Genomic DNA, 12,597 nt, shown 5'->3' on the forward strand with positions numbered 1-12,597 from the left:
TCCCTGGGGTGCCCGTCCCCATCCCCACTCCTGTCGCTGGGGTTACTGCCCTTCTACCGACGGTGCCCATCGCCAGGCTGCCCCCTACCCCCACATGCTGTCTAGGTGTGAGCTGGGCACAGCTTACCTTGATGAGGATGGCCCCGACGGTGGCTTTGCCCACCCCGAACTGGTGGCCAATGGATTGGTAACTGTCAGGGGTGGCCAGCTTCCATAGGGTGATGGCCACCCTCTTGTGCAGGGGGACCACCGGCCTCAAGTGTGTGTCCCGGTGCTGGAGGACTGGGGCGAGCCAGTGGCACAGCTCCAGGAATGTCCCCTTGGTCATCCTGAAGTTCTATAGCCACTGGTCATTGCCCCAGTCCTCCAGCACCAGCCAGTCCCACCAGTTGCTACTTGTGGGGAAGCTCCACAGGCGGCGCATGACCCAGGGGACCAGCTAGGGACATTGCACCCTGAGGATGGCATCCAGGAGGGTGGCTACTGTGGTGGCCACCGGGAGCCACTGCAGCACGACAGCCAGGACTGCGGCCAGAGTGGTGGGGGGTGCCGGTCAGGGTCCTTGGGGGACCGGCATGCCACCGCCAATGCCTCTTGCTCTAGCTTTCGCTCTCTCTATCTCACATTGCCTGGGGACAGGGTTGCTGGCCCTTGGCATGTGCTGGCTGAGGTATGGGGGTGGCCCTTTAAGGGGATGGCAGGCAGAAGCTCCGGAAGGGCTCATCTGCCATGGGACCCTGCCCGTGGCGCTTCTCGTCCCTGTTCTTTCAAAAGAGCGCCCTGGCATGTGTGGACACTCTCTTTTGAAATTGTGCTGGGGGCCTTTCGAAAGAATGGACCAAACCTTTGGTCTCCGCTGGTGTGTGTGGACTCTCTGTTTCGAAAGAGCATCTTTCGATGTTCTCTTTCAAAAGACATTCTTTCGAAACAGAACTGTAGTGTAGATGCAGCCTCAGAGGTCTGAGAGAAGAACAGCCCTCCTAGCAAGAGAACTGGCATGTTATAACATTGACATCGCCGCCCTGAGCGAGACCAGACTTGCAGAGGAAGGATCCATCTGCGAATCGAAAGGAGGGTACACCTGGAAAGGCAGGTCAGAAAACAAAGACAGAATCCACGGAGTGGGACTTGCCATCGAGACATCACTTCTATGCCAGCTTCCTGACCTACCAACTTGCAACAGTGAGCGTCTGATCAAGCTCCACTTCTCCCTCAACCCGCATCACCACATTACACTCATCAGTGCTTATGACACCACTCTGACCAGCAGTGATGAAGCAAAAGAGAGTTTCAATGACAACCTTGACCGTCTTGCAAAACCAACTCCTCCTAATGACAAGCCTCTCCTGTTGGGTGACTTCAACACCAGAATTGGCAAGGACTGTAGGGACTGGAAAGGGGTGCTGGGGCATCACGGTATTAGTAACATGAATACCAATGGCCTTCTTCTGCTGAGCTTGTGTGCAGCAAATGACCTGACAATTACCAACATTCTCTTCCAGCAGGCTGATAAATACAAGACCACATGGATGCACCCAAAATCAAAAGAGTGGCACCTGATTGACTATATTATCAGTCACAAGAGGGACATTCATGATGTTAAGATCACTAAGGTCATGTGGGGAGCTGAGTGTTGGACTGATCATAGACTCGTCAGATCTGTCCTTATGCTGCACATCACACCACTGACTGCATCGCAAGCTCAAGGTTGTCAGACCCTCCTTCAACATTGGGAAGCTGCAACATACTGGTCATCATGAGCAATTCACAGCCTGCCTTGACAACGTGCTGACATCCCATGGACCTCTGACTGGAGACCCAACACAAAAGTGGGACCAGTTTAAAACCCTGGTGACGGAGTCAGCCAAGTTGACCTTAGGACTAAAAAAGAGAGATCACCAAGACTGGTTTGATGGAAACGACGAGACTATCATGAAGATCTTAGAGGAAAAACAGAATGCATTTCTGTTAGGGCAAAACAATCAGTCCTCAATCTCCAAACATGACCGTTTCAAGCACCTTCAGCATCAGGCACAGACTGCACGTCACAAAATGCGAGATGAGTGGTGGGAGAGAAAAGCTGATGAAGTCCAATACTACACTGACACCAAGAATTCCAAGATGTTCTTCAGTGTCATCAAAGCTGTATATGGACCTCCAAAGCCAAGTACTGCACCTCGCCTGTCTGCAGATGGCAGCATCAATGGTAGGTGGAGAGAGCAATTCAGCAACCTTCTCAACAGGCCCTCCATTGTCAGCTCTGCAGTCCTAGATCAGATCCCTCAGAAATCCACAATAGACAGTCTTGACCTGCCACCTACAATGGATGAGGTCAAAAAGGCAATCAGCCAGACCAGCTCTGGCAAAGCCCCTGGGATGGATGGTATCCCTGCGGAAATTTTCAAGGCAGCAAAACTAGTGTCACTTGAAGCCTTTTACAGCATTTTGACCAGCAACTGGGAAGAAGAAGACATGCCCAAAAACTTTAGGGATGCCACAATCACCACGCTCTTCAAGAACAAGGGACACAAAGCTGACTGTGGAAATTACTGGGGCATCTCCTTTCTCTCTGCTGCTGGGAAGATCTTGGCTCAAGTCATCCTCAACCGTCTGATCACCAGCATCTCAGAGGAGAACCTACCAGAGGCACAGTGTGGTTTCTGCCCAAGCCACAGCACCATTGACATGATCTTTGCTGTTCGTCAGGTCCAGGAAAAGCGCTTAGAGCAGAACTTGGATCTATATGCCGTCTTTACAGACCTGACCAAGGCATTTGACACTGTCAACAGAGAAGCCCTGTGGATTATCCTGTCAAAATTTGACTGCCTGAGATGATTCATTAACCTCCTACGCCTGTTCCAAGATGACATGACTGGCTTTGCTCTTTCAAATGGCGAGTCCTCAGATCCATTTGAGACATACAATGCCGTGAAGCAAGGGTGCATACTGGCCCCAGTCCTATTAAACCTCTTTTTCACATGCATCCTCAGCCACACAGTTAGGGACTTGGACCATGGAGTCTACCTAAAGTACAGGCTTGATGGGCCACTTTCCAACCTTTGTTGTTTGAATGCTAAAACCAAGACATTTGAGAGGCTCATCCTTGAAGCTGTTTTTGCTGATGACTGTGCACTTATGGCACACAAGGAAGCTGATCCCCAGCTCATCATCAACAAGTTTGCTGAAGCCACTCGCCTCTTTGGTTTCACCATCAGCCTAGGAAAGACCAAGGTACTGTTTCAACCTGCTGCAGGAGCTCTTGCTCTCCCCTCTTCAATCTCTACTGAAGGAACAGAGCTAAAAACTGTGGACGAGTTCAAGTACCTCAGCAGCATGTTAGCCAATGATGGCTACCTCAACAAAGAAATCAATACCAGGATCTGCAAGACCAACCAGGCACTTGGAAGTCTGAGAGCACAAGTGTTGAATCAACACAGTATCCAATAGCCCACTAAACTGAGAGTGTACAAGGCTGTAGTCCTAACCAGTCTCCCGTATGGATGTGAAACCTGGGCCTTGTACAGAAAACATGTGAAACTGCTGGAGCGCTTCCACACATGCAGCCTGAGGTCAATACCGCACATTTGATGGCAGGACAGAGTCACGAAACTGGAAGTCCTCGACAGAGTAGGAATCACAAGCATTGAAGGCATGATTCTGAAAGTCCAACTTCACTGGACAGGACACGTCACATGAATGGAGGAGTCAAGGATCCATAGAAATTCCTGTACGGTGAACTCTCCCGGGGCAAAAGGAATCAAGGTAGGCCTCGTAAGAGGTATAAAGACTGCGTAAAGGCCAACATTGCTCATGCTGGACTAAAGCCAAAGCAGCTAGAGTAGCATGCAGAAGATTGAACATGCTGGCGTCCTCTCGTATGACATGTGTATGACAGCTTCAAAGAGCGGCAAAGAGTGTATGACAGCTTCAAAGAGCTCTTTGAAGCTGTCATACACATGTCATACGAGAGGACGCCAGCATGTTCAATCTTCTGCATGCTACTCTAGCTGCTTTGGCTTTAGTCCAGCATGAGCAATGTTGGCCTTTACGCAGTCTTTATACCTCTTACGAGGCCTACCTTGATTCCTTTTGCCCCGGGAGAGTTCACCGTACAGGAATTTCTATGGATTCTTGACTCCTCCATTCATGTGACGTGCCTGATATATGCTCGTGATTGATGCTCGTGAGAGGGGGAAAGCAACAGCAGCAGCTGCACAGAGAGAGCCAAGACAATTCCCTTGCCCATACTGTGAACGCTCATGCTGTTCAAGGCTTGGGCTCCTTAGCTTCTTGTGCGTCCACAACTGATGAGCCTGTGCAAGCTCAAGACATCATTGTCGGACATGACGGACTACCAAGGAAGGAGGTGGAGGGTTATGTCAAGATAATTATGGAAACAAACAATATGATGGCCCAAACTGTAATGGAACTCTTCCTTTTTCTACAAACACAGCCAAAAAAGCTGAAGAGACAGACATGTTGTTAAATAATTTGGCTAGACAAATAAAAGAAAATCAGGTACTGCATAACCTAATCTAGTGTATTCTCTGAAATAATCTGGCAGCTAAATATGACGCAGCAATTAAGACAAAAAATACGACTAATCAAAACTGTTATACCCACAAAAGTTCATGACCTAATAAATTTCTTGGTCTTTAAGGTGCTACAGGACTGCTTGTTATATGTATAAAGTGAACAGATTGTTTAGCATAAGGAGTTAAAACATATTGGCTGGGTCTACACTAGCCCCCTTCTTCAAAGGGGGCATGGAAATCAACCCGAGCAGAGAATGGCAATGAGGTGCTGTGATGCCATTCTCTGAAAGCATACGCTTTGAATAGCTTGTCTTTCACTCTAATTTTTTCTTAAAATATGAAATGTTCTGTTTCTTTTATAAGAATCTCTTCAGTTGCTAATTTTCTATGCTAACTGTGCAACAAAATAGTGGAAATGATGGCAGACAAACGCCTGTCAAATGCACAGTAAACAAAGGGGGGAAATATTAAAAATTTCTTCTCATTACTTGCTTCTTTCAATCCCAATAATCATAGGTGATACTCATGTAACCCCAGAGGCACTGAGACCACTGAAAAGGGAGAATGAAGTCTCTGTACTACAGATTCACCTGACACAGCAACTGGCTTTTAGCTCATGTGGTAGAGCACATGGCTTTATCCCCTAAGGTGAAAGGTTCATTCTCTCCTCCCAACAACAAGGGTCTGTCAGTCTTATATTTATAAAATAATAGGTTCATTTTCAGACAGAAACTTGAATTTTCAAGTTGCCAATGTCTCCTTAACTTTTCTGTGCCTCAGTTTCCTCCTTTGTGAAATAAAGGTCATATTTACAGTACTTTGCAGCAAGGGGACCTATAGCCTTGCTGGGCCCTTGCACAAAGGGTGTGTGTGGGGACCAGCTCCACGGTCCTGGGATGGGTGGAGCCTCAGGCAGAAAGGGTGGGGCTGGGGCAGCCAGCCCCCAGCACATCCCAGAGTGCACTGTAGTGGTGCAGTCTACTCATCAGGCAGTCCTCGGAGCTGCCCAGAGCACGCCACATGGTGCTTCAGTGGCCATTTTAAGGGCTCAGGGCTTCACCAGCAGCCAAGAGTCTCAGGTCTCCTTTGAACCACTGGGTCCTCAGGGCAACTGGCCTCTTGGCCTATCCCTCCCCTGTTGCTGGGCCAGCTTTACTGGGAGATCGTGAAGATTAATTAACTAATCTGTGTGAAGCATGTGTGAAGCATTCTCTCCTTGGACTGCAGACAACCAGTGCACAGAAATTTCACCCAAAGCACAGTATTGCCTATTTTGCTGTTTAAAAGAAAACTCTTGAAATTTAGCTAATAAAACTATCAACTGAAGCCTGACCTACACTAGGAAATTGGGTTGGTATAACTAAATTGTCAGGAGTATAAAAATACACAGCCCTGACCAATGGAGTTAAAACAACCTAACCACCAGCATGGATAGTGCTAGGCTGAGGAGAGAATAATCCCGTTGACTAGCTACTGCTTACTGAGAGGTGGAACATCTATCCTCGCAGGAGACACTCTCCCACTAGCGGCACAGATAGCATCTTCACAGCAGTGCTGGAGGGGTGCTACACCTGTACTGATGCAGCATTTTAAGAGTAGTCAAGCATTAAGTAATTCTGAATATAGTTTTAATGGAAACATGCAACTTTCAGAGGCATATTTTAAACCAACTGGCCTGGGGGAGTGTAAATGTAATAATTTTAACACTGAAAGGAGAGGAGTAAGATGACAACTTCCATGCTCTAAATGAGAATCCAGCTTTCACAATAAGACAGAAATCAAGACAATCCCTAAAAAAGCCCTCTGGCATGAATCTAGGTTTTGGGACTGTGATGAGCCCACCATGCACCCCAGGACTCTGTCCCCATTGCCTCCTTGCCCTTGGCATGCCCCTCCTTGCCCCTGGCCTCCTCCTCCCCCTGCATCATGCTTGCTGGGAGCCAATCAAAAAAGAAGCAATAAGCCAAAACAAGCAACAAGCTGCACACCAAAAACAAGCTAACATGCAACTCCCAAGCCAACCCAATGCAATTATAAGGTATCCCCCTCCTTCAACCAGAATATCCATATCATTTAAAGAGTAAGTGATGGGCAGCATCTTGTTTCTTAACAGTTGCTGGTTTTTTGCCTTCAGAACACTATCGCCACATCTACACTACAGTGATCTTTCGAAAGATGATCTTCCAGAAGATCTTTCAAAAGAGCACGTCCACACACACAAAAGTGGATAGAAAGACTAATCACTCTTTTGACAGAGAGCGCCCACACAGCCCCTGGTCTTTCGAAAGAATGGGACAAGGACTGAAAAATCTGACACCACAAGAACTGCTCTTTTGAAAAAAGGGCCTGAGGAGCATCTACACGTGCTTTTGTTTGAAAGAAGCTTTCGAAAGGAGGTGCTCCTCCTGATCCAGGAGCAGAAGAGGGCTTCCGGAAGAAAAGCCACATTCTTTCGATTTTGGATTGAAAAAGTGTGTTTTGTGTGTGAACACTCTGTGTGTTCTTTCGAAAAAGGGCCTGATTTTCCGAAAGAGCGTGCTAATATAGACGCAGCCTAATTGTTTAACAGTCTTTGAAATGGGAAGGATTATGATAGATAGTGTTTGGTGTAGGTCCAAATGAAGTCACTGCTGCAGCACCCTTGTAATTCAACATAACAAAAACCTGGCCTGGAATTGTTCCTAAGTATTATTCTAAAATATTCAGATGGCAGCCAGACTTGCCACACAACAACATTTAAACCTGAAAAAGGATAACACTATATCTAAATATATTTCCAGGTTACAAGTATTAGAAAAATGACAGAAGACACCAAGATGAAAGGCTCACAGTTACATGGGAAACTAGAGAAAGCTAAGAATCAAATTGAAATTGACACAGAGAACGCGAAGGAATTCATCAGAAAAGTGAAACGCTTTTTGTTAGGTAAATATACAAGGAAAATTTTCCTTTGAATCTTGCTTCCTTAGTGTTTTTCGCCACCATGTAGCACTTACCTCGTTAATCTGTAACATGATGCCTTAGCCTAGCCTTCCCCACAAAATGCACTGGCACTTTCTGGTTTAGCAGCCACGCTGCACATGTTTCTGATTGCTATCTAGTTCCAGACTTGATTAATCTCTTTCAGTGGTGCTGTTTCACACAGCTCTGTCTCTCATAGCGTATCAGTTGGGACTATTTCCCAAAGATTTATTAAGGCCCAGCTCTTCTAACAACTTATTAATGGGCTTACAAGCTGTCCAGCTGGCTATGGCCTTAACACAATTCATGCACCACTGAAATAAAATTATACTAATTTTTGGTCCAGCCATGCTCACAAGTGCCACAGCATTTCCCATGTGCAAGGTTCTCCGTGGGGACACCCATGTAGGGAGTGATAGGCTGCCAGCTGAGGGCACAAGGCGCATTCAGCCTTTCCCCTCTAGTCCTGCAGAAATAAGGACCAAAAGGGTACACTTCCCCAGCCCTGATGGGCCTGCAGAAGGTGGTAATGAGGGTTGCCTGGGTGGGGCTGGGAAATCCACATTTATGCAGCTCTAACAGCCATAAGAGTCACAGAGCATCTGCAACTCCAGTCTACAAGCATGGGGTCTGCTCTGCATCCTCCCCTCCTTGCAGGCACTTCACCTGACTAACCGAAACCTCCTAATGATGCAGTTTTCCATGCTCACTGAAGCATCAGTTTGACTGTTGCATGGTGGGGAAGGAGCAGGAGACTTTCTTCTTACCTTTCCCTTGCTTCCTCTCCTTTTTGAAAAACAATTAGCACCATATGTTGCCAGCTTTTGTGATTCTCACAGTATTTGGTGTTCCAATCTTGGGCTGGGTCTATACTACAGAGTTTTGTTGTTGTTGACAGAAGTTACTGTCAGGACATATTTCCCAACAGAACACATCCACACCTAATAGAGGTTCCCCGTCAATGCCCTTTGTCAACAGAGAGCGGCCAGACAGCCTAGCACTCTGGTGACAGAACAGCCAAGCGAAAGCTCTGCAAACAGGGCTGCCCAGCGAATCGGAAGCCCTCTCTGTCGACAGAGCCCCCCTCGAGCACTTACGCTATTTTTTGTCAACAGAATCTGTCGACAGAGGCGTTATGCCTCATACAGGAGCGACATAACTCTCCCAAGAAAACTGCTGCATTCTGTCAATAGTTTCTCAACAGAACGCATTTGTAGTGTGGACACTCGATGGGTTTTGTTGACAAAGGTCTGTAGTGTAGACATGGCCTTGGAGTACAGTGATAATAGCAAAATCTCTGCTTTTGTTTTAAGATAAAGTTTCTGGCCTTTAGCGTTGTGGAAAAAAGTGAATCCCACAGGTTCAAAACACAACCCCCACCCTTGCCCCCAAAGAAAGGCAAAAAGCAAATAAAAAAGCCATGGATTTACTGATTTCTTGGGATATTTAAGCCGGTCTTGTGATTTTGGTTGCTTGACTTGCAATTTTTGTATACTTGAGGTTGGGGATCCAGTAGCATCCAGCCAGCTGTGGTGGAGTGAGAGCTGGGAACAGAGCCTTCTTTTGCAATGGAACAATTAAGTTACTTTATCAAAACTGAAGGAAAATTGTGCATGAATCCTAGTGATTCATAGATTTTCCTTCCTTGATAGCAACAGTGAATGAATACCTTATAACTAGTTTTGCTTACAATTTAGAAAGGCAGGAAATACAACAGTTAAAGTGCCTTTAGTACTGTTAAACACTCTGCCACACTGAGCATTGCCATGTATAAGTAGGTTTTGTTTTGGGACAAAGGCGGCTTTTTTAATGTTTATTTCCATCTAGTCTTACTTGTTATCTATTGGATAGGTGCTGTAAAGCCATCTTCTAAACATTGTGGCTATATGCTCACACAACATTCATAAGAATGGCCATACTGGGTCAGATCAAAGGTCCATCTAACATAGTATCCTGTCTTCTGACAGTGGCCATTGTAACGAACTGTGTGCAGTTAGCATAACTAACATGGCTTCTGTAAGGCTAAGTGCCCGTGTGATTGACATCACCTGCTGGCAGATAAGCTGACCGTGGTACGACCCCACACAGGAATGAACAGCAAGAACTGCAAGGAACTGGATCTAACTGAACTAGGAGTACTGTGTCCTGTCAAGATAGGATGTTAAAAAATTATCTGTTTGTTCACCTGTTACTGTAGCCTATATCCAATCAAATGTATTCTAACTATTGTGTTTAACCAATCAGCTGTACCCAAGTTAAGACTATAAATGATCCGTTACCTTGCTATACGGGGTCCCTCTCCCTGGAGAGGTACCTTATGCATATAATAAACACCTTGTAATTCTACCCCAGAGAAGTCTCTGTGTCTCAGTTAGCCAGAACACTGTTGTTTCTTTGACACCATCATAGATGCCCCAGAGGGCGTGAACAGAACAGGTAATCGTCAAGAGATTCCTCCGTTGTCATCCGTTTCCAGTGTCTGACAAACAGGCTGAGGCACCATTCCTGTCCATTCTGGCTAATAGGTATTAATGGACCTATCATCCATGAATTTATCTAGTTCTTTTTTGAACCCTGATAAAGTCCTGGTCTTCATAACATCCTCTGGCAAGGTGTTTTTTAGTTTTAAACCTGCTACCTATTAATTGCATTTGGTGACCCCTATTTCTTATGTTATGGAAACAAGTAAATATCTTTTCCTTATTCACTTTCTCCACACTAGTCATGATTTTATATACTTCTATTATATCCCACCCTTAGTTTCCTCTTTTTTAAGCTGAAAAGTCTCAGTATTTTTAATCTTTCTTCATATGGCACCCATTCCAAACCCCTGATCATTTTTGTTGCCCTTTTCTGAACTTTTTCCAATGTCAATATATCTTTGAGATGAGGAGACCACATCTATATGCAGTATTCAAGATTTGGGTGTACCATAGATGGCAATAAGATATTCTCCATCTTACTGTCTATCCCTTTTTTCAATGATTCCTAACATTCTGTTTGCTTTTTGACTGCTGTTGCACACTGAGTGGATGTTGTCAGAGAACAATTCACAATGTCTCCAAGATCTCTCTCTTGAGTGCTAATAGCTAAATTAGTCCCCATAATTTAGCTAGGATTATTTTTTCCAATGTGCATTGCTTTACATTTATCAACATTAAAATTCATTTGCCATTTTGGTGCCCAATCACCTATTTTTGTGAAATCTTTTTGAAGCTCTTCATAGTCTGCTTTGGTCTTTACTATCCTGAGTCGATTTGTATCATCCACAAATTTTGCAACCACACTATTTATTCACTCCTTTCTCCAGATCCTTTATAAATATGTTGAATAGGATTGGTCACACTACAGACCCTTGGGGGACATCACTAGTTACCTCTCTCCATTCTGAAAAGTGACCATTTATCCCTACCCTTTGTTTCCTCCCTTTTAACTAGTTACTAATCCATGAGAGCCCCTTCCCTCTTCTCCCATGACAACCTACCTTACTTAAGAGCCTTTGCTGAGGGACCTTGACAAAGGCTTTCTGAAAATTTAGGTACACTGTATTCACTGGATCCTTCTTGTGCACATACATGTTGGCCCCTTCAAAGAACTCTACTAGATTAGTAAGGCATGATTGCCTTTTACAGAAACCATGTTGACCTTTCCCCAAGAAATTATGTTCATCTATGGGTCTGAAAATTCTATTCTTTACTATAGTTTCAACTAATTTGCTCACTACCGACTTTAGATTTATCGGACTGTAAACGCCAGGATCATCTCCAGAGCCCTTTTTGATAGTTCCTATCGTCCAGTCATTAGTACAGAAGATGATTTAAGGGACAATTTCACTTCTGAGTTCTTTTAGAACTCTTGGATTAATGCTACCTGATCCTGGTGACTTATTACTATTAAGTTTATCCATTTGTTTCAAAACTTCCTCTAATAACACCTCAATCTAAGGCAATTCCTGATTTGTCACCTTAATTTAATGGCTCAGATTTGGGAATCTCCCTAAAATCTTCAGATGTAAAGTCCAAAGCAAATAATTTATTTAGTTTCTCCACTGTTGAGAGTGCTCCTTTAGTATCTTGATCGTCAGTGGCCCTGCTGGGTGTTTAGCAGGCTTACTGTTTATGATGTAATTAAAAAAACATTTTGCTATTACTTTTAGAGTTTTTGGCTAGCTGTTCTTCAAACTCCTTTTTGGCCTTCCTTATTATAGTTTTACATTTAATTTGAGAGAGTTTATGCTCCTTTCTATTTTCCTCACCAGCATTTAACTAACTTTTTAAATGAGGTCTTTTTGTCTCTCACTTTCTTTTACTTGGTTTTTAAGTCACAGTATCACTTTTTTTAGTTTTCTTAATGTGATTTTTAATTTAGAGTATCATTTGAGTTGGAGCTTTACTATAGTGTCTTTGAAAAGTTTCCATGCAGCTTGCATGAATTTTACTTTTGGCACTGCACCTTTTAATTTTTATTTAACTAACCTCCTCATTTTTGTATAGATCCCCTTTCTGAAATTAAATGCCACAGTGGTGGGCTGCTTTGGTGTTTTTTCTACCATATGGATGTTAAATTTTATTACATTATGGCCACTATTTCCAAGTGGTGCAGCTATATTTACCTCTTGGACCAGATCCCATGCTCCACTTAGGACTAAGTCAGGAATTGCCACTCCTTTGGTGAGTTCCAGAACCAGCTGCTCCAAAAAGCAGTTATTTAAGGTGTCAAGAATATCTCTGCATCCCGTCCTGAGGTCATAGGTACCCAGTCAATACGTGGATAGTTGAAATCCCCCACTCAACTCTGTGTCCTTTTGGTCTGGTGGGTGAGTGGTGAAATGGGCTCTGCATAGCACAGCAAAATGTGTCAATCATTTTAGAGTGACAATGTGGGTGAAGTAGCCTAACTCTGCCCTAAATTCTCAATTACTGAGGGACAGTCTTCACGCACTGATATACTTGCTTTCCACAACCAGCTCTCTGTAGAAATTTTAATGAGTGGTGTACCTGAGTACTTGGATGCTAATATCTAAATTGTATTGTAAAATTTATTCCCCTAAATTTGGGTTATTGCTGATTATGTACTGTAATTGTCTTACAACTTTTTAAAA

The 12,597-nt window shown here is 44.4% G+C and overlaps 1 pseudogene; it reads left to right on the top strand.

Moving 5' to 3' along the window:
* LOC142019579 (laminin subunit beta-4-like) overlaps nt 1-12,597 on the top strand; it is a 31,460-nt pseudogene that overhangs the window by 7,039 nt on the left and 11,824 nt on the right.

This window comes from Carettochelys insculpta, chromosome 1 (genome assembly GCF_033958435.1).
Source record: "Carettochelys insculpta isolate YL-2023 chromosome 1, ASM3395843v1, whole genome shotgun sequence".
Classification (NCBI taxonomy): domain Eukaryota; kingdom Metazoa; phylum Chordata; order Testudines; family Carettochelyidae; genus Carettochelys; species Carettochelys insculpta.